The following is an 18,464-nucleotide window of genomic DNA, read 5'->3' on the forward strand; positions in this document are numbered from 1 at the left end:
TTTTTCACAGGAAGTGTGCTGAAAAAGCATGATTTCAATCCAATATTTTATTTTTCTCTCAGAACCCTTTTACTTGGTTTGGGCTTCCTCGCTATGCTTGGTCACACCCACATATTTGTGGTAAACATTTTTATGCCCCTCCAATTAAAGTCTCCAGCCACCATTGTTGGTGCATGTGGCTCTGTGTGCCACCCTGTTAGACGTGAAAGGTTTAGGAAACCAATGCCAAACCTCTGGGTCCATCCAGCCTTAGCTGTGCCTCGCAACTGCACTTGTGACGGTGAAAGATCCATTGAGCCAAGAGGTTTCCAGCATCGCAGGGTGTGATTGGTCCTCTGTCGGCCTACCCGATCCACGTATCCACAATCACACATAAGGCAAAACTGGATGCACCTCTGAGGAAAATAACTATGTTTCCCTCAGGTCTAGAGGACCACACCTTCCTTTATTCATATCCTTAATCTGCCTACGGTAGTACAGAACATTATTTTCACAAGAGCTGGCAGCATTCACGAGAGGTATCCCAATTCTTAATGCAAAGGTTTTAGGAGAGGGGGGGCATAAGTTTCTTCTTACTACTGCATGGGGCCGTCAATTGCCGACAACATCTGGCCACTTTCTCAAGCGCATTTCTCAGTAGATGCTTATATCCTTCTGTTCCTCGACAAATAGTGGGGAACAATTCTCCAAGGTAGGGAACTTTGTTAATGTGTGCTACCCTCTTTGGAGTGCGGGTGCTGGCAATGCCTTGCCAGAGGGTGCCCAGTCTACCTTCATCATCACACACTCTTCTTGATTGTAACTAAGATAATTTCATGCAACTAAGACAACTTCATGCAACAGTGCCTCGATGCCACCGTGCTGTTAGTGCGCTTTATAAAACCAAATAAATAAATAAATAAATAAATAAATAAATAAAGGTCCACACTTCCACATTTCTCTTTGCCAGTGGGCGAAGTAGGCGGGTGCAGTTGGGAGTGCAGCTCCTCTATTTTTGTGTGTGTGTAAGTTTTACTGTTCCTATACTTTTCTTTATTTCAAAAGAAACCGTTCCGGAATAGGTTCGTTTTAAAATAAAAGTGTAGGAAGAAGTTGAAAATTGCACTTTGGCGCGCTGTACTGAACATTCCCTTAAACAGCAGATGTGTTTGTTTGGGGGTTTGGATTGCACGTGGGAGAGGGTGTGGTGATGGGGTTCATGGGGGAAGGAGGGCAGGCCAGCAGGGAAATAGTGTACCCTTCGACCACTGCGTTTTAGGACACTTTCTATTTACAACCATCTTGTTTTCAATGCCCTAATTCTTAGGATTCCTGGGTTGCAAAACAAGTATTCCAGCAATTATCTCAGACACATCCACCTCCAATCAATTGCCACGGACCTCTAGGCCCATCCAGCCTTAGAGATGCCTTGCATCTCACCTCTTACCGGGGCAATGATCTGCCACCCCCTGCCAAGACGCAGAGCCCATTAATTTGTACAGGTGAATGGCAGGGTGGCTCTGCGCCAACCGCTGAACCATTAATTCATTAGGTGCACCTCCGTGCCAAGGCCCTGAGCACATGAATCGTATAAGTGAAGGAATATGTACCCCTGTGCCAAGCCACTGAGCCCATCAATCCCTATAAGGGAAGGTTCCGTGCCTGTGTGCCAAGCACCTGGACCCATCAATCCCTACACACTAAGAACTCTGTGTCTCCGAGGCAAGCACCGAAGACGAGGAGTTGATATAGGTGAATAGACATGTACCCCCCTCCTCCAGCACCTCCCTCTCGCCGCGCCAAGCTTCTGGGTCCATTCAGTCACGTGGAAGTCCTGGGTGTAAGACTGAGGGCAGGAGCTGGTTCCAGCATCATTCGCGCAGCACCTGCCCGCCGGCACTCTCCTGGCCCCGAGCCAGAACACTGTTCAGAGGAAATATATCCTCCCAAATACGTCTGCCACGTAACCAGACAGGACGAAATCCCATCCCTGAACCGTGCCAATAAACGCAAACCTGCCCGCCCACTCCCACAGTGCACCGCTAGAGGGGAGAGCAGGGGCAAGACACAGGCGCACTGCAAAACTGTAGGCAAGAAGCAAAACAGAGGTAAGGAGTGGCGGTTCTGGGGGGGTGGGGCGATTGATATAAAAATTGACTTATATGGGCGAGGCCGGATAGAGGAATGTAGAGAAAGGGAGAGGGACACTTGCAAACAGAAGAGGGTGAGAGAAACAACATAAAATGCAATTCCAGGGAGGACCTCTCCTTAGAGTGAGGCATCCAAAGGTAACCGCTGGCGGCCCGCTGGGCTCCCCTACCCTCCTGCTAGAGCCCCAGTGCAGAAGGTTCACATCCCTCATAAAAGAAACTTCAGACAAGAGGTCAAAGCAAGTAAGCAGCGAATAAGGAGCCTTCGGCTTTGGCTCGGCTGGAGTGTGGGTTATTCTGGGCTGCGCGAAGGGCGCGGCCTAGTAAAGCTCGCAGATGAACACCAGGGGAGTCAACGCGCGCTTCCCTGGTTGGACATGAAGGAATCCCACTGTCTGCTCTTTCCCCTTCGCTGTTCGCTACTACTCTGAGGTAACCCATATTAGACCATATGTATGTGTTGATAGTGTTATCGTGCATGATCACTTCAAATATATTATTCTTGAGATCATGTCCACGAAATAAGTTTGGGCCAAAGCGTGTTTTGTGCCAAAGGGTATTTACTTAAGCCCCACCCCCCTTTTCAGTTCTCCGAGATCCAAACCGTCGGACGTCAGTTAATGGCGGATTTTAACATGCGTTTGGTAGGTTAATGAACTCAGGGGCTGCCAGGTGAGAGCAGTTCGTATTTTGGATACAGGGCGCGCTTGGTGCACGGCTACGCATAGTTAGGGACACCTGGCTTCCTGGCGGATTCGAGAGTGACGTTAAGCTACGAAGGAGCACGCGCAGGCCAGGCGGGGCTCCTTTCTTTCGGTGTCTTGCTGTATGACACGTTTGCATGCATAGTTGCTTCCGGGCGATGGAGAAGTGCACCTGCAAACTTTGTGGGTGACATGTTCCACAACTAAGTGCTTCTTCAGGACTCCTCGGAGTCCAGGTAAACACACAGTGCTGGCTTGCTTCATTTAAACCTGTGCGCTTAATATACATGTATTAACCTGAAACCCAACAAGGCATTGATTTCAATAGCCTCGCCATGAACAGCTAAATGTGATACTAGAAACAATGCAGTTTGGATTACAGAATACAGCACACTTTAAACACATTGTTCCACAAAAAGCATAACAAAATACTTTGAAGCACATGACTTCAGTGAAGAGCACACATGGCTTCAGAGCACTGCACTATTAAAACAATTACTATTACACAACTGAACAGCGCACACTTCTTGACAACCAGAGACCAATGAACAATACCAGAGAACTAGATAGCACTGTTACATAATGAGAGCTTAAGGCACAAGCCAAATGGAGAACAACCACCCTACAAGAGAAACAACAACCAGGCAAACTAACAGACAAGGCCCTTAATGGCCAAACCGAGACCAACATACACTGTCTAAAACCAACACCCAAAAGATCCCACCAGTCAACCAAAGATAAAAAGGGCACAATTATATACTTACACAACATGAAAACCACACACTAACGAACAGAAGCAGAGACTGCCAGATTCCACCAAAAACCAACAACCACTACACAGATCAAGGACCATACTGGGCACATGCTGACTTGTATTATATAAAAGAAAAACTAAGCTCAATGAACACTACCACACACCCGAGACATTTTGTCATTACCAGGCACACACAGACCAAATATGCCAACCTGAGGCTAATGGACACTGATGGCACACTAGAGACAATTGGTCATGACCAGACCACTAGTGACCAATCACACTATTAGAGAAACAGAGACAAACCATGCTGCCTAATGATCAGAGGCAGAAGCAAAACAAAACGGTGACGGGTGAAAGGTTTTGAAGAAATCACAACCACAGGCATAGCTCTGGGCAACCATCCAGACCATAATTCTTCAGCCAGCCAAGCCAATAACAAAAAGGGGAAGACGATATCAGGACAGCTGAAACTGCTAGGTCTCATCCCTTCTGCACCAGACCAGAAGCAAACCCAGAAATGTTTCATCCTCACTGGGCATCAGTAATGAGGTATATAGCTTGGGTCTCTAGGCCGAGCAAACTCAGGACCGAAATACAAGCATACCGGTGCCACTCAGGGTGACATCAGCAAAACAAAAGGTTGATGGATGGAGATGCACTACCACAGAACTAAACCTTTATTCCAATCAAACAGTTTCGAGGGCATTCATTTTACCCAAGTAAGTTTACCTTCTTCTCCATGGGGATCATAGAAAGCCTCATATTCATGCAAAGGGTCTGCCTGGTGCTCCCAGAGAAGAGCCAGCCCTAATGGGTGCTCACGGAGAACCTCTGCTCACGTGTGATGTTTCAATGAGCACCACAGACACCACAGTTTGGCAACCCCACTCCTGGGCGGACACTTGCAAATCTGCTGATGCCAAGCATGGAAGAGCATTTTCTGCAACAAGATAGTGGGTTTTCACCAGGATAGGGGATTAACATTTCAGACGCTGTATGGAAAATGTTGAGATATTGCCCTCTACTCTCGCAATAAGAAAAGATGGTTGTTTGCCAGTTGTAGGACAGTTTCTATTGGTCACTTTATGGAGGATTGACTCACCTCCACCAATCAAGAGTCAGGGTTTCCCACAGAACATTCAAAGCCCTGAGGACAGAAGGGCTGGGGCGACGCTGTTTAGCTGTGGTGGCGTCTCTCTTTGCATTACAAGTGTTCCTGTGAAGGACGTCTTCAGATACGATAATTCCATGAGTGGGAGAATCATTTCTACTTGTTTCGATTGTTTCCTGCAATACGGGTGAAGCCGCAGTGAAATAAGGTGTAAAGGACGCCTACCGCTTTAACCAGACTCGGACACCTGACGAAGCTGTGCATAAAACCACACCCCCGACGCCCTTGCGGCTTAAGCCCTGAGGACAGAAGGGCTGGGGCAATGCTGTTTAGCTGTTTGGCGGCTTTGGCGCGTGTGCCGGAACCTGTACAACAAAAGGAAATTCTGCACACTGAAGGCAGACGGCTGAGATCCAGAGACCAAAAAGATCAAGGACTCCAAGTCAAGTAATCAAGTAAGAGGGTCCATGAACAGTGAAGGGGGGATTGCATTGAAAGCAAGGTAATTTCGTTAAATAAGCATTTCCCCTGCTTCAGGAACATCTCCCCTAAGCCTCATCCAAGCCAGTGGAAGAGACGTTTGGAGTTACAATACTCACCGAAACACATTTTTCTAAATACAGTTACTTTGCGGGCTAGTCTCGTCTCCGAAAATGGAACTCCCGAAATTCTTTCGGCAGCCTCCCCAAGTGTGCGAACTGACCGCCTTCTCCCGGAACTCCTGTGTTACTAACCTCCATGCCCAAAAGAGCGTTTTTTGTGTCCCAATGTCGACGCACACGTTCGCAAAATCCACTCCAAAATCAGATTTAAAAGAGCACTTGTCTGACGCCATTATCCACACGGAAAACCGCAAATGGGACAGTTGGCTCGGTAACGCCGATCCATTTACAATGTTCCTGCATGGCGAAAATCAAACGACTCCAACGGTATTAAAAGAGATCGGAACCACGGAGTGTAAACGACCCTATTGTGCAGACCCGATTCCTACTTTAAAAATTCTTACATGGCATATGGTGACAAAACTTATACAGGAGTGTCCTGGTAGCAAGAATGTTGCTAGCTCCCAGTCTCCAATGCTGCCATTCAAATCAACTAGCCTAAACCAACTGGAAGGGGCAAACCCAGTACTGGGAACGGACTCAGAGACTGCAGGCAAAGGTATCGCCCACCTGCTGTTGAGTCCGGTCCACCCTAGGCCCCTGTCGGAGCACACTGCATTGTCACCTGAAGCAAAGTCTTCCCACGCGTCCTGCTTTGGTGCTCGTGAGCTGTGTCCCTTGACAGAAACCGGGACCGTCCTAAAACACCTGAACGTCGCAACTCACTCATGGTGGCTGACCTGCTAATAAAAAACCTAAAAGAAATAAACGCTTCTATTTTCAACAATGTGAAACTCAAACCTACGGCGCACGAACAAGAAACAAAAGAAATTGCAAGCTCTGAACGAAGGACCAATTCAGCTTGCTTGCTCAACAACCACAACGTTTATCTGAGCCAGAGTCAATCAAATATTCCCCCCAAAAGAAGGAAACTTGACCCTCGCGCGATGCCCTTCATATCATGCTCCCAGAAAAGACTATCTTCCCACAAGAATAATGTAACAACTCCAGTCCAAAAACCTAAAGGCAAAATTACCCCAATTCGCAAGCAGAGCATAACATCTTCTGACGAATCTTCTAGAGAAGGGCCGACAGACTCTTCCTTCATGGAACGTGATTTCCCAAAAATCCGTCCGCCAGTACCCAGACCACAAAACAGATCTCAACTTGGGGACGACTGAGAGTCTTGTACAAACCTGGTGGAAAAAGTAATAAACTGCAGCCAAACCTGATGTCTGCATTGACGATCACAGTGGCTCCTTTATTAAAGCTTTATGAGCACCTGAAGGAAGCCTGTCATGACCAAAATAGCCTTCTTGGGGCAATTAACTCAAAAATCAATGAAATGGAAGGCGTACTTCACGATTTGAAACAACAGGACTCCAACCACCTCAAGAAAAACGAAATGCTAAAACTTCTACTGAGAGACCAACTGAAGAACAACTCTGAGGATAAATGGCTACTGGCAGGGGTCGCCAGAGAAGCCCTCGTAATCTTACAAAAACAACAAAAAATGAGCGATGACAATCTAAGTGAAAAAAACAGCGAAACACAGCGGATCGACTATAAGGTACCGCCCAGAATAGATGGTGCTCCGCATGTCACTGAGACCCAGACCATAGACATTAGACTCCAAAATGACCCGACTTGGATTCTAGCCAGCCTGAAAATGCCTCTGATGTACACTCTTCAAAACCTCAAAATGAGGCGTCCCAGCAAATTGATGTAATAATTTGCCTGTACGTAGACGCCCCAACAGTTGATGCGCCGCTCGGCATTCCTGTTGCTCTGTCCCCAAGAGCAAACACTGAGGGCTCTTCAATTCCCCTCACAGCTGCTCCAATTGCTAGTGATTACAAGGCTGTGCCGAAGGAAACAACTTTTCCCATCTTTGAAAAGCAAAAATCCAGAGACGCTGTTAAAAAAGGGACACTCCTTAAAGCACCAACTCAAACACGAAAAACAAAAAACGTAAAAAACGGCAAAAACATTCGGGCCAAAAATTCTAACAAATTTTTACAAAACATTAAAGCTCTAAACTTAACAATTTTGACCGAACAAAAGAAAGAGTCTATAATTACCCTCCCGGAAACAGCTGGTAAAATCCAAAAGGTTGGTGAGAAAGTTCCACTAAACGTCTCAAACAACCCATATGAATCAGAAAGCCAAAAAACAGAAGACGAGCGAATGATCGAATTACTTGCAAACTTGTCTACATATGAGGTTGAATCGGAGAGTGAACCTATGAATAACGAAATCAGCGACGATGACATCAGTCAAATTCCAGATGAGAAATCTGCCCAGCCCCCTGACCAATCTTCAAAGTAGAAGTATGTCCCGAGTGGCGCTGCAAAACGAATATGTACCTTTTCAAGTCCACCACCCGAAAAGAAAAAAAACGACCACGCGAATCATGGAAGTCCACATGGATTCATGACAATTGCAGAAAAAAGAGCAAGGGCGATCAAGAAAACGGACGTCACAGCGGTGTCCACAAAACTCTTAAACGAACGTGACAGCGATGGAAAACACAAGGCTCCAATTGAACTAGGAAAAAAACGCACTGTGTGCCATCTTGAAACCGCTAACCAACTTGTTACTCCTCAAATTAATTGCCCTCAAGATTGGAGAAACGATATGCGGCCTCAAGCCAGCAGAGCGCCGGCAAATAAGAGCAAGAGCCTCAGTACATCACCCGAAAACCGTCATCTAATCGAGAGACTATTCAGATCAGGAGACCCTCTTATTCTGAACAGACGTAACATGCTCCAACTGCTTGGCCATATACCAAAGTTACGTGCTGTCCCAACAGATGACATAAACAATGTTGAATTTGTTGATGAGTTTGTAATGGACAGAGTCCTACTGCACATACCGTCGAGAATCATCTTTAACCTAATCCTTAATTGTGACTCAGAGCTAAACTCCCTAGGCTTTGACATCAACGAAGTCTGTGTTGCAACAACGTCATTACAAGTAAGAACTTTAAAAAGTGATCGACCAAATGGAAACTGAAGTGCAAAAAGGAACCCGGCCTGGGAGACCAAGACTGCAAACCCTTTGCGGGGTCTCGTTGGATCTTCTCAGGACAACGAAAAGGGTGTGTTGGCAAAACCTCACTATCTGATCCCATCCTTTGGCGAAGTCCTATGAAACTAATTAAAATCACGATGAAGAACGACCGGAACGAAGCAAATGGTATTGACAAAGACTCCAGAGTCGATAATGCTGGGAGAAGTTGGAGTTGGCTGCCAGGGTCCCTGAACAACAGCGAGGTACTATAATGCCAACCGGAAAAGACCACTCAATTAATACAGATGGGATCCTGGAACACGAGAGGTTTCAACCACCTATTTGGAAAAATGTCCAACGATCTCGAGAAGTTAGATTTAATTTGTCTTCAAGAAACCTGGATCCTGGATGCCCACTGTGCTGAAGGCTTTGAAATTCTTCTGAACCCAGCAATTAAGCAACGGATGGGCAAATCGATGGCTGGGCTACTAATAATGGCAAAAAAATCCAAAAACCTGACAATAACAACATTCGCTAATCCTTCACCATATTTGCAAACTGCGACCATTGTACAAAACTACAGTACACCCAATGAATCAACGATCCTACACATCATCAACATATACTGGCAGCATGCTGCCACAGATGAATTACAGTTTCTCGATCTAATCTGTGACGCAATTGACAGCATAACGAAGTCCTGTGCAGCTCCCAATATAATCAATCATATGTGGAGACCTAAACATGGAATGCTTAAAATTGAAATCTGATATCATACCAAAATCCAAATCAAACAGAAAAACTAAAGAGTCTCACCAAATCAAAACTGCATGGGAAGACGAGATGGAGGACCGCAAATTTACCCTACTAAATGGAAATACCCAAGGAGACATGCCTCCTGCAGCAACTTGGACTCAAGGCCCGAAAGCCTTGATCCTGGACTATTTTTATGCCTCAAGTGCCATTGTGGGAAAAATATCCCAACTAGTAGTGATCCCCTCGGAACAGAGTGACCACAACTTAGTGACCATCCAAATTTCCGACTTGGGATGCGCAGAAAGAAAATCTTGGGACGAAAAGATAAGTGTGGTGCCGGGTCGAAACAGAGGGCATATCAACAGAGAAAACATCATCGACATTGCATCAGCACTTAAGAACAACAACGTTAGTACATTAGTACATCATGGGACCAAATTGACTATCCAAGACTATTGGAGAAATACACTGAACATGACCTCGGCCCTCAAAAGAAAGGGTTTCGTCATCAGCACACCTACAACCCTGAAATAGTAACAAGAAAAAGGGTGCTGAGAAAAACTTTAAGAGACACTAGGAGGCCTTTCGTACAAGATCGCCTACTAGAAACAAAAAAAGCCAAATCATCATACAAAGCATGGCTACGGGGTCATAAAAATCGAATCCTACAAAACGACGCAGAGGTGATGTTAAAGAGTGTGACACAAAAACACTCAAAATCTATTTGGTCTCTAATAAACAGCACATAAGCTAGTCAAAGAGCATTGCAGGTCTCCCTGTTCACAGAAGCTCAGTGGATCACACACTACACGGAGCTATTTATGAACCAACGGAAGGCCTGCAAACTGAGCATTGAACATCTCGCTCCCTGGGACTTCGAGATCGCCAAAGAAGACATTCTGAAAAACATCAAAAGGCTAACTCTGTCTAGAGCCCTGGGTCCTGACGGGCTGACCAACTGGATGCTCAAGCAAAACCCAGAACAATGGACCGATTTTTGCTACAACCTCTTTTGTAACATCATAAAAGAAGGAAGACTTCCAGTAACGTGGAAAAGTGCACTGATCGTGCCAATTTTTCAAAAAGGCTTGCGTTCTGATCCCAAAATCTTCAGACATATAGCCTTACTCGATGTGATCGGGAAAATCTTTGCTACCCAAGTTCTGAACCATCTAATGGCTTGGATCAAGGACGTAGAGGCCATAGACATTCGCCAAACTGGCTTTTCAAGGGGCGTAGGTTGTTCACTCAATCTTTTCATCCTAAACATACTCAAAATGGAGGCGATAAAGAAAAAAAACAAAGATATACCTAGCCTTTGTAGACTTGACTCACGCCTTTCACAGCGTCGATCGAAATTTGCTCTGGACAAAGCTGACACACCACAAATGTCCACCGAGTCTAATGAAAGCTGTACAAGAACTGTATTCTGAAACGACAGAGAAAATTGGATTAGATCAGAAGGGCTCACTGTCCTCAGCTATAAAGACTTCAAGAGGCGTGAAACAGGGTTGCCCACTGGGAGCAACCCTATTCAACTTTTTCATACACGACGCCCCGAAGGATTTAGGCAAAGATAGATCCTTTCCACCCAAGATAAATGGACTACACATAGGACACATCCTATATGCTGATGACATAGTTCTCATCGACGCAACACCGGTTGGCCTCCAAAGAAAACTGAGGGCGTTGGAACATTACACTGTGAAAAACGGTCTCGAGATCAATGCCTCAAAAACCGAGATTCTCGTTCTCCAAAGTCTAACCGGTTCAACTTCTTTAAGAAGAAAGAAATTTAAATGGGATGTTGGTGGTAAATTGATCAATTGGGTAAGCCAGGTACCTTAATTGGGTGCCGTGATCAGTTCCAACATAAATGATGAGCCTATGGTCCAAAGGATCAAAACAAAATGTAAACTTCTGTCAGTCCAAGGTACCATGATAAACAAGAAATATGGAAAATGTTCGATAAAACCTGCACTTGAATACTATAAAGCCAAGGTGATACTGTCTATAACCTTTGGAGCAGAAGCAATGCTGGGATGCGCCCACGAGACTTGGTTGTAGCGTGAGAACAATTATTGGAATGGAATTCTGCACCTTCCGAAAGGGTCTCCCACCACCTGTACTCGCTACGAACTAGGGCTGACATCCATCAATGCCATAGTAAGTAACAGGGAACACTTTGTCTCTATATAGAAAGATCATTGGCACTGAAGACATCCCCCAATTTAAAATCTTGGAAAAAAAAGGAAGGAAACTCACCCTTGGATAGAGTCCAGGACGAATGGGAGAGCAGATGTTCAACTCTTTTAGGCCAACTGAATTTAGACAAAGAAACTTTAGTACAAAACCCTAATAAAGTCAAAAAGAAATTGTGGGACGCCGATTGGTGTGAAACTTGTGACATCCAAACTACCCACCGTTGTATGAACCTTGCAGCCCCTGAAGCCAGAGCCCGCGGATCGATCCCGAAATACTTGGAATTATTCCCTTGTGCAACGAAACGAAGAATTTACATGAAATTCCGTTTAAACCTTTTTTTAACTAAGGAAGTTTTGAATTTATGCCTCCATCCTCCGAAGCTGGTTGATTTTGCACCCGCGAAAACGAGACATTGAAACATCTGACTCACTTTTGCCCCAAACTAGTTGAAACAAGAACGACCACGATGGGGAAACTATTGGAGGCCAGTCCGTGCCTAAGCGCGGATGATTGGTGGAAGAGGATGTCAGACGGAGCGGATAGGAAGCTAGTCTATGCTCTGGTTTTCTTTTTGGAAGCATTAGAAAAGAGATTACTGAGTAACGAGGGAGATTAAAGTATTTGATACTTCTACCCAAAATGCCTTGATGGACAAACATTGAACAGTGTTAAAGTTCCCTGTGTTGTTACGAGCTTGATGGAAGGAAAACCGACATCTTTTGCCTTCTTCTGTCTTCTCTTTTCTGTGGCTTCCTAGACTCCTGTAAATCTGCCTTTTATCCTTTTGTATCTTTTTTTTAAAAGTTTGTAAACAGACTAATAAAAAAAAGCTTACTTCTGACCCATCTTGAGGAATGACGACCCGAGACATAGAAGATTGTGCATTTCTAAGGGCTGATAAATATACAAACTGGGGGAAGACTGTTATAAATGAAAATCCTTGTGACATCATGTAAGTAGTATTGACGTTCCTTTTATTAAGTCACATGAAGATCAGTTGAGGAAGAAGAAGAGACCCCAGGGAGACCTGAGGTTGACCCACTGGCTCCCACCACCCAGGCTCACATCTCTGTACCTCCCTGGGATGGAACCCACTTCAAGGACAAACATTCCGCTCACTCACACAACATTCTCACGATGACGGCATGCACTGCATGCATCTAGGAGATCACTGTATATCAAAGGCCTAAATTATGGGCTGGAGAAAAGGAAGCTCGCACATCTGCAAAAACTAGCAGTCTACTGAGAAACGGTCAGTAGAGAAAGGACAATGTTTCTGTTTAAAGCACTATATTGCCTCTGTCAAATATATACACATTCAAAATGCTCGTTTAATCACAGTTTCAGACATCTTTGCTTGCAGAAGTTAACATTCTAACTGGAAGCTAGGCTGCCTGCTACGGGCTACCTTCTCTTGGGCAACTGGCTTTTCAGCCTGGGATTCAGTCTACCTCAAGCCCGGGAAGGGAGGAGCCTTACCCAGTCAAGGAAGTGGGTGCACTGCCCAGCATTATGCAAGGAGCACTACATGGCCTGCCATGTGCTTCCCTCTGCCCACCCAAGGAGTATCAAGGGTGCTGGGGGCTCTGAGTTCTATCACATTGCATTGGGGTCAACAGACATAAGCTCTTTTGCAACAATGCATGGAACCAGCGACTGCTTGGGAGAACCGGGCTCCATCAAGGAGGCAAGGTGCTGTAAACAGCCTGCAGACCACACGATCGGCAGCATGCTACCTAGGGCACCCCTCAGCCCCCAGCGTCTTGCCCTAGCAGACAGACTTGCACACACCCAGGGACGTGTTTTTTCTTTTTTTTTAGATCTGTTTTGTATTGATCTTCTATTAAGATAGTATTAAGTGGTCAAGGGATCCTTTACACTTTTCATGGCTCTCTTTTTTTCAGAATCGTATTGTTTTAATGTATTTGTGATTTGGTTCGAAAAACACGAACCTTTCATAATACAAAAAATACAGAACAATCAAGACAATCACAGTTCAACATATTAAATACAGAATGTATGAAAAAAAAAAATTGGCCGTAACCTAAAAGCACACAGTGCATTATTTCATTCAAAAAGAGACACCATCTTGTTATCCAAGATTTCACCTCATTAAAGTGCTTATATTAGACCCATAACACCAGCGTTGTACCTTTCCTGTAGCCTTGTACTTAAAATGTCATCTTTGTAAAATTTAGAGGGGAAGACCGTGTTCAAAAATCTAATGATGTCCAATGACAGCAAGATCCGAGACCCCCTGCGTAGTGTAACCACTATTCTGAAGGAGAAATTACTATGTGCCCTTTGAGCACTCATAGTCTAGACCACTATTCTGAAGGAGAAATGACTATGTGACCTTTGAGCACCTGTAGCGTAGACCACTATTCTGAAGGAGAAATGACTATGTGCCCTTGGGGCACCCGTAGTCTAGACCACTATTCGGAAGGAGAAATGACTATGTGCCCTTTGGGCACCTGTAGTGTAGACCACTATTCTGAAGGAGAAATGACTATGTGCCCTTTGGGCACCTGTAGTGTAGACCACTATTCTGAAGGAGAAATGACTATGTGCACTTGGGGCCCCCGTAGTGGAGACCACTATTCTGAAGGAGAAATGATTATGTGCCCTTGGGGCCCCCGTAGTGTAGACCACTATTCTGAAGGAGAAATGATTATGTGCCCTTGGGGCCCCCGTAGTGTAGACCACTATTCTGAAGAAGAAATGACTATGTGCCCTTTGGGAACCTGTAGTGTAAACCACTATTCTGAAGGAGAAATGACTATGTGCACTTGGGGCCCCCGTAGTGTAGATGACTATTCTGAAGGAGAAATAGGAGAAATGATTATGTGCCCTTGGGGCACCCGTAGTCTAGACCACTATTCTGAAGGAGAAATGACTATGTGCCCTCGGGGCACCCTGCTAGCCGTGGCATTCCACCACTATGTGCTTCAGGGTTTCGACCATATTCAAGTCTCCACAGAAACAACGCGTTCTCAAAGTCCTATCAATCTTTTAAATGCGCGTCCTGCACCTCATAGGTGGGAAACACATTAAAACGTAACCTGAGGAACTGATATCACCAGACAGCATTAGGACAATGTTTTAAGATACTCTGGTACAGTCTAAGCACTTTCTCCTCCCTACTAATATCGGAAAAGAGCTTACAGTTTTTACATTCTGGGGCTGTTGTTATTCAATCTTCGAGCCATGGCTTTTGTTTCCCTGCCCAGGGTCTTGTTTTAAGCATCTCAATAGATGTTTCAGTGGCTCTCAAGATGTTCACACAAAGTTCGGTCCCAGGAGTCAGAACCTCATCCTTATTAATGCAAATTAATTTGTTTAACGTTGCTCGGAAGGAGCCCTCCTCTGCCAGTAGGCATTTTCTAGACAAACAAAGGGACTTCCAATTAACCATGGCTGACAAGGATAGTAACCCCAATTCATATTGAATAATGGAGACCGGAACCCCCCTCTGAATGCGGAGGGCTCTTCTCCAAAAAAGACCCTCTAGAGTCCTCCAAAGAAATGTTGCACTTATTAGCAACATCGTTTCAGCCCTATACCCCATCATCGGGACCGCCTTCAATTTGTACAATTTCAATACCGGTGTGAAAGGGAACCGCCCAAAATGTTCTATTGATCAAGGTAGTCTGAGATTCTAAACTTTAATATCGTTGCTTTAAAGTAGCAGCATATTCATCATATTCAGGTTGCCTATGCCACCTTCCATTGTCGATCCCAAATATACAAACGACTGCAGTGTATCAAGTTTAGTTACATTTACATGCCACTTAAAGAAATATCAGTAGACTTCTTGCGAGCTCTCGTAACTAGGATTTTTGTCTTAGCAGCATTAACAGTTAAATCAATTTTTATTTGTTATTTTACATAACTTTGTAACTCATTCAACTGACGTTTTAACCCAATTGGAGTCTAGTCCAAAACCACCAGATCATCTGCGTAAACAAGCCAACCAATAGGTATAGTGTCCAGATGAGGGAGGGGGGAACGATCTTGCCCTGGTCAAAGACTCTCCTATATCCGAAAGACATGCATTAAAAAGAGTAGGGGCCAGAATACCTTATTTCAACCCCTGCTCAGTAGGGACTTGTTCCAATAAACACCTTCCATGTTTAGTCTGACTTGTAACGAAGTGATCGTAGGAAGAGATTTGATAATGTCTACCAAATAAAGTCGTTGAATCATAATTCTTGAACTCTTAACTGTATTGCACTGTAATTGGACGACGATTGCATTGCCCTTCACCTCTAACGAAGTTAAAGTCTAGAATTTGGCCTGTATTACTTAAAAGTAAGCAAAGCAGAATGGGATTTTGGTCTGCTTCTGTGGACAGCTGTGGGACGACAAATGAAGTGCATCTTATGTGTGATTTGCTCACCCCAACAGGCACCTCCAGACAATCAGAGTCCGCTGTCCTCTATTAAACACCCAGAAACTGACCAAGAATAGCAACAAAAAAACCAAGACATGTCTGCATATTTCTAGCAAACTACAGACAAATAGACACTCCCAGATATTCAAACAAATACCAGTGGACACTATTAGACATCCAAAGAAGAACGCACTACTCGACAGTCATGATAACGATGTGTTATTTATAATGCGCTTTCACCAAACAGCTTTACAAAGAACATATTTACATGCATTTAATAGCCCCAGTCAAAGGAAACAACAAGACAAACAGAAATACCCAGACGGTACCAGCAACCCATAACCAATAAACACTTTTAGACATTGAGAGAACTGACAGTTCTAGTCAACTAGATACCAATGACCACAACAAGGAACCTCTGCGTACTACACTAACTGACAACCCTAGAGAATGCATTGGAAACTAACAGAGACGTGGTGATCAGCCCTCGCCTTCAAACAAGAAGAAACGAGCAGACACTGTCAGACACCCGAAGGCTAGTGAACAATACCACCAGACCATGAACCGATACCAGAAACCAGCCAAACACATATCAACAGACCCTCCCAGACATTCAATCACCAATGATCAATCCCGACAACCGGAGACCAATACCGTTACTAGGCAACCCCAGGCCAAGGGATAACACGAGAGATTCCGAGTCAGCTGAACACCAGCAGACAAAGGAGACACAAATCGGATACAATGAGAGGAGGGCACAGCGCCTGAAATACAGATCAACACACACCACAAGACAACCTGCAGCCAGTGGACACTTTCAGAGACTCGGAGATTAACAGAAACCCAGACAAACCAACACCCCTCGGACTTTAAGACTGCCTGGGAGTATTTCTATGCGTTTATCTGTGCATCTCCAAGTGGTGCCAACGTTTGAATGACTTGATTGTACTGAGAGTGGGAGACGGAGAGAAGAAAGATAGAAAGAGCACTTGCAGACGGGCTTCATGTGTGCAAGGAAGTAAGGATGGGGTAAGAGAGTAGTCACAGGTCATCAGGGGCCCCGTGCATACAGGGAGGGCTCCTGGTGCCTGGCGGGCCACAGTACCGACCGGGAGTCACCATTCTCCGAAAACAGGACACGGATCCGGGTCTTTTCATCCTGTCTTGTAATTAGGGTTTTGCAATTAGAGGGTGGGGCTGGGAAGCACCACTGCCGGCTCCTGCAAGAACCTCTCGGTTAGGATGCCATGTGGCCTCTGAGAGAACAGGATCTGCACAGCAGGGGCCGCGCGGCTGGCAAGGAGGCAGGCGCTCGCTAAACAGTAATGTCAGGGCTGTCATTGGGCCTGATCTTCCAGGAACTGGGAACCGGCAAAACATGGTGTCAGGGATTCGAACCTGAGAGGGGAGACACTTCGGGAAAGACGGCGACAGTCTGCAGTCACAGGACGTGCAGTGCAACACAGGATAAAGACACTGTCACAGTGGCCCAAGGCCACTCACCCGAAAGACCCACTGCAGCAGGGGAACCAATCACTGTAACGTGGGATGCAGTCATTGCAGCAGGGGTGGGTGGTGGTCACTGTAACAGGACGTGCAAGAGAATGTGACCATATGTCACTATGACAAACGGAGAGCTACTCTAGCAAGAGGTACAAATTACTATCACAAGAGGTGCAACCGTGCAAATGACTATCACACGTGGCGCAGCCACTCTATCAAGGGGTAAACATGACTATTACAAGGGGCACAGCCATTCTAGCAGAGCGGCCGGTGACTATCACACGGGCAGGCAGTCTAGCAAGAAGTACAAAGGATTATCACACGAGCCACAGCCAGTGTAGCAAGAGGTACAAATTACTATCACAAGAGGTGCAAATGACCATCACACGTGGCTCAGCCATTCTATCAAGGGGTACAAATGTCTATTACAAGGGACACATTCACTCTAGGAAAAGGTGCAAATGACTATCGCACGACCACAGCCACTCCAGCAGAGTGGATACGGGAGCAAGTTACAGATGGTGGGGGGGCACTAAGACAGTCCACCAGCAGTCTAGCAAGAAGTCCAAAGCACTATCACACGAGCCACTGCCAGTCTAGCAAGCGGTACAAATGACTATCACAAGAGGTGCAAATGGCTATCCCACGTGGCACAGCCAGTCTAGCAGCAGGGCAGGTGACTATCACACGGGCCACAGCGAGTCTAGTAGAGGGGCGAGTGACTACACGGGTCACAGGCAGTCTAGCAAGAGGTTCACATGACTATCACACGTGGCACAGCCAGTCTAGCAGAGTGGATACGGGAGCAAGTTACAGATGGTGGGGGGAGCACTAAGACAGTCCACCAGGTAGTAGAGAGTCCCCGGGCATAGTGGGGAAGGCGGCAAGAGCGTATGCGTTCATGGTCACTCGGATGCTGAAACATCTCATAGAGTTGGCCGCCGCCGTGCTGGCAGGTGACAGCAAGGGGCGCAGTGACAGGTCCCCAGAAGTTTCGCCCTCTGTTGTATTAGTGAGGGCTGGTCGACGCCCATTCTAAGTCCAAGCTCTGCTTCAGGGCACACCTCTTTAAATGCCCCCTTTTGTAGAGCCAACGTTTCTGTGCGTGCCTATAAACTATGCAGAGATAGCTGAAGACAGGCACAGAGGAAGGAAAGAGCGGCAGGGAAGAGCGGCAGGGAAGGAAGAAAGGAGACACGGACAAGGGAGGGGTGCACGAGAAAGGGAAGAAATGAAAGTGCAAGTGGCGGAAGGGAGGAGACAGAAGAAGGCGAAACGCGAAATACAGACGC

At 45.7% G+C, this 18,464-nt stretch overlaps 1 protein-coding gene across 5 annotated transcripts in view; it reads right to left on the reverse strand.

The window, feature by feature from the left end:
* SEMA3B (semaphorin 3B) overlaps positions 1–18,464 on the reverse strand; it is a 600,182-nt gene that overhangs the window by 326,872 nt on the left and 254,846 nt on the right. The window lies entirely within an intron of this gene.

This window comes from Ambystoma mexicanum, chromosome 2p, assembly GCF_040938575.1.
Source record: "Ambystoma mexicanum isolate Mex_15411 chromosome 2p, UKY_AmexF1_1, whole genome shotgun sequence".
Lineage (NCBI taxonomy): Eukaryota > Metazoa > Chordata > Amphibia > Caudata > Ambystomatidae > Ambystoma > Ambystoma mexicanum.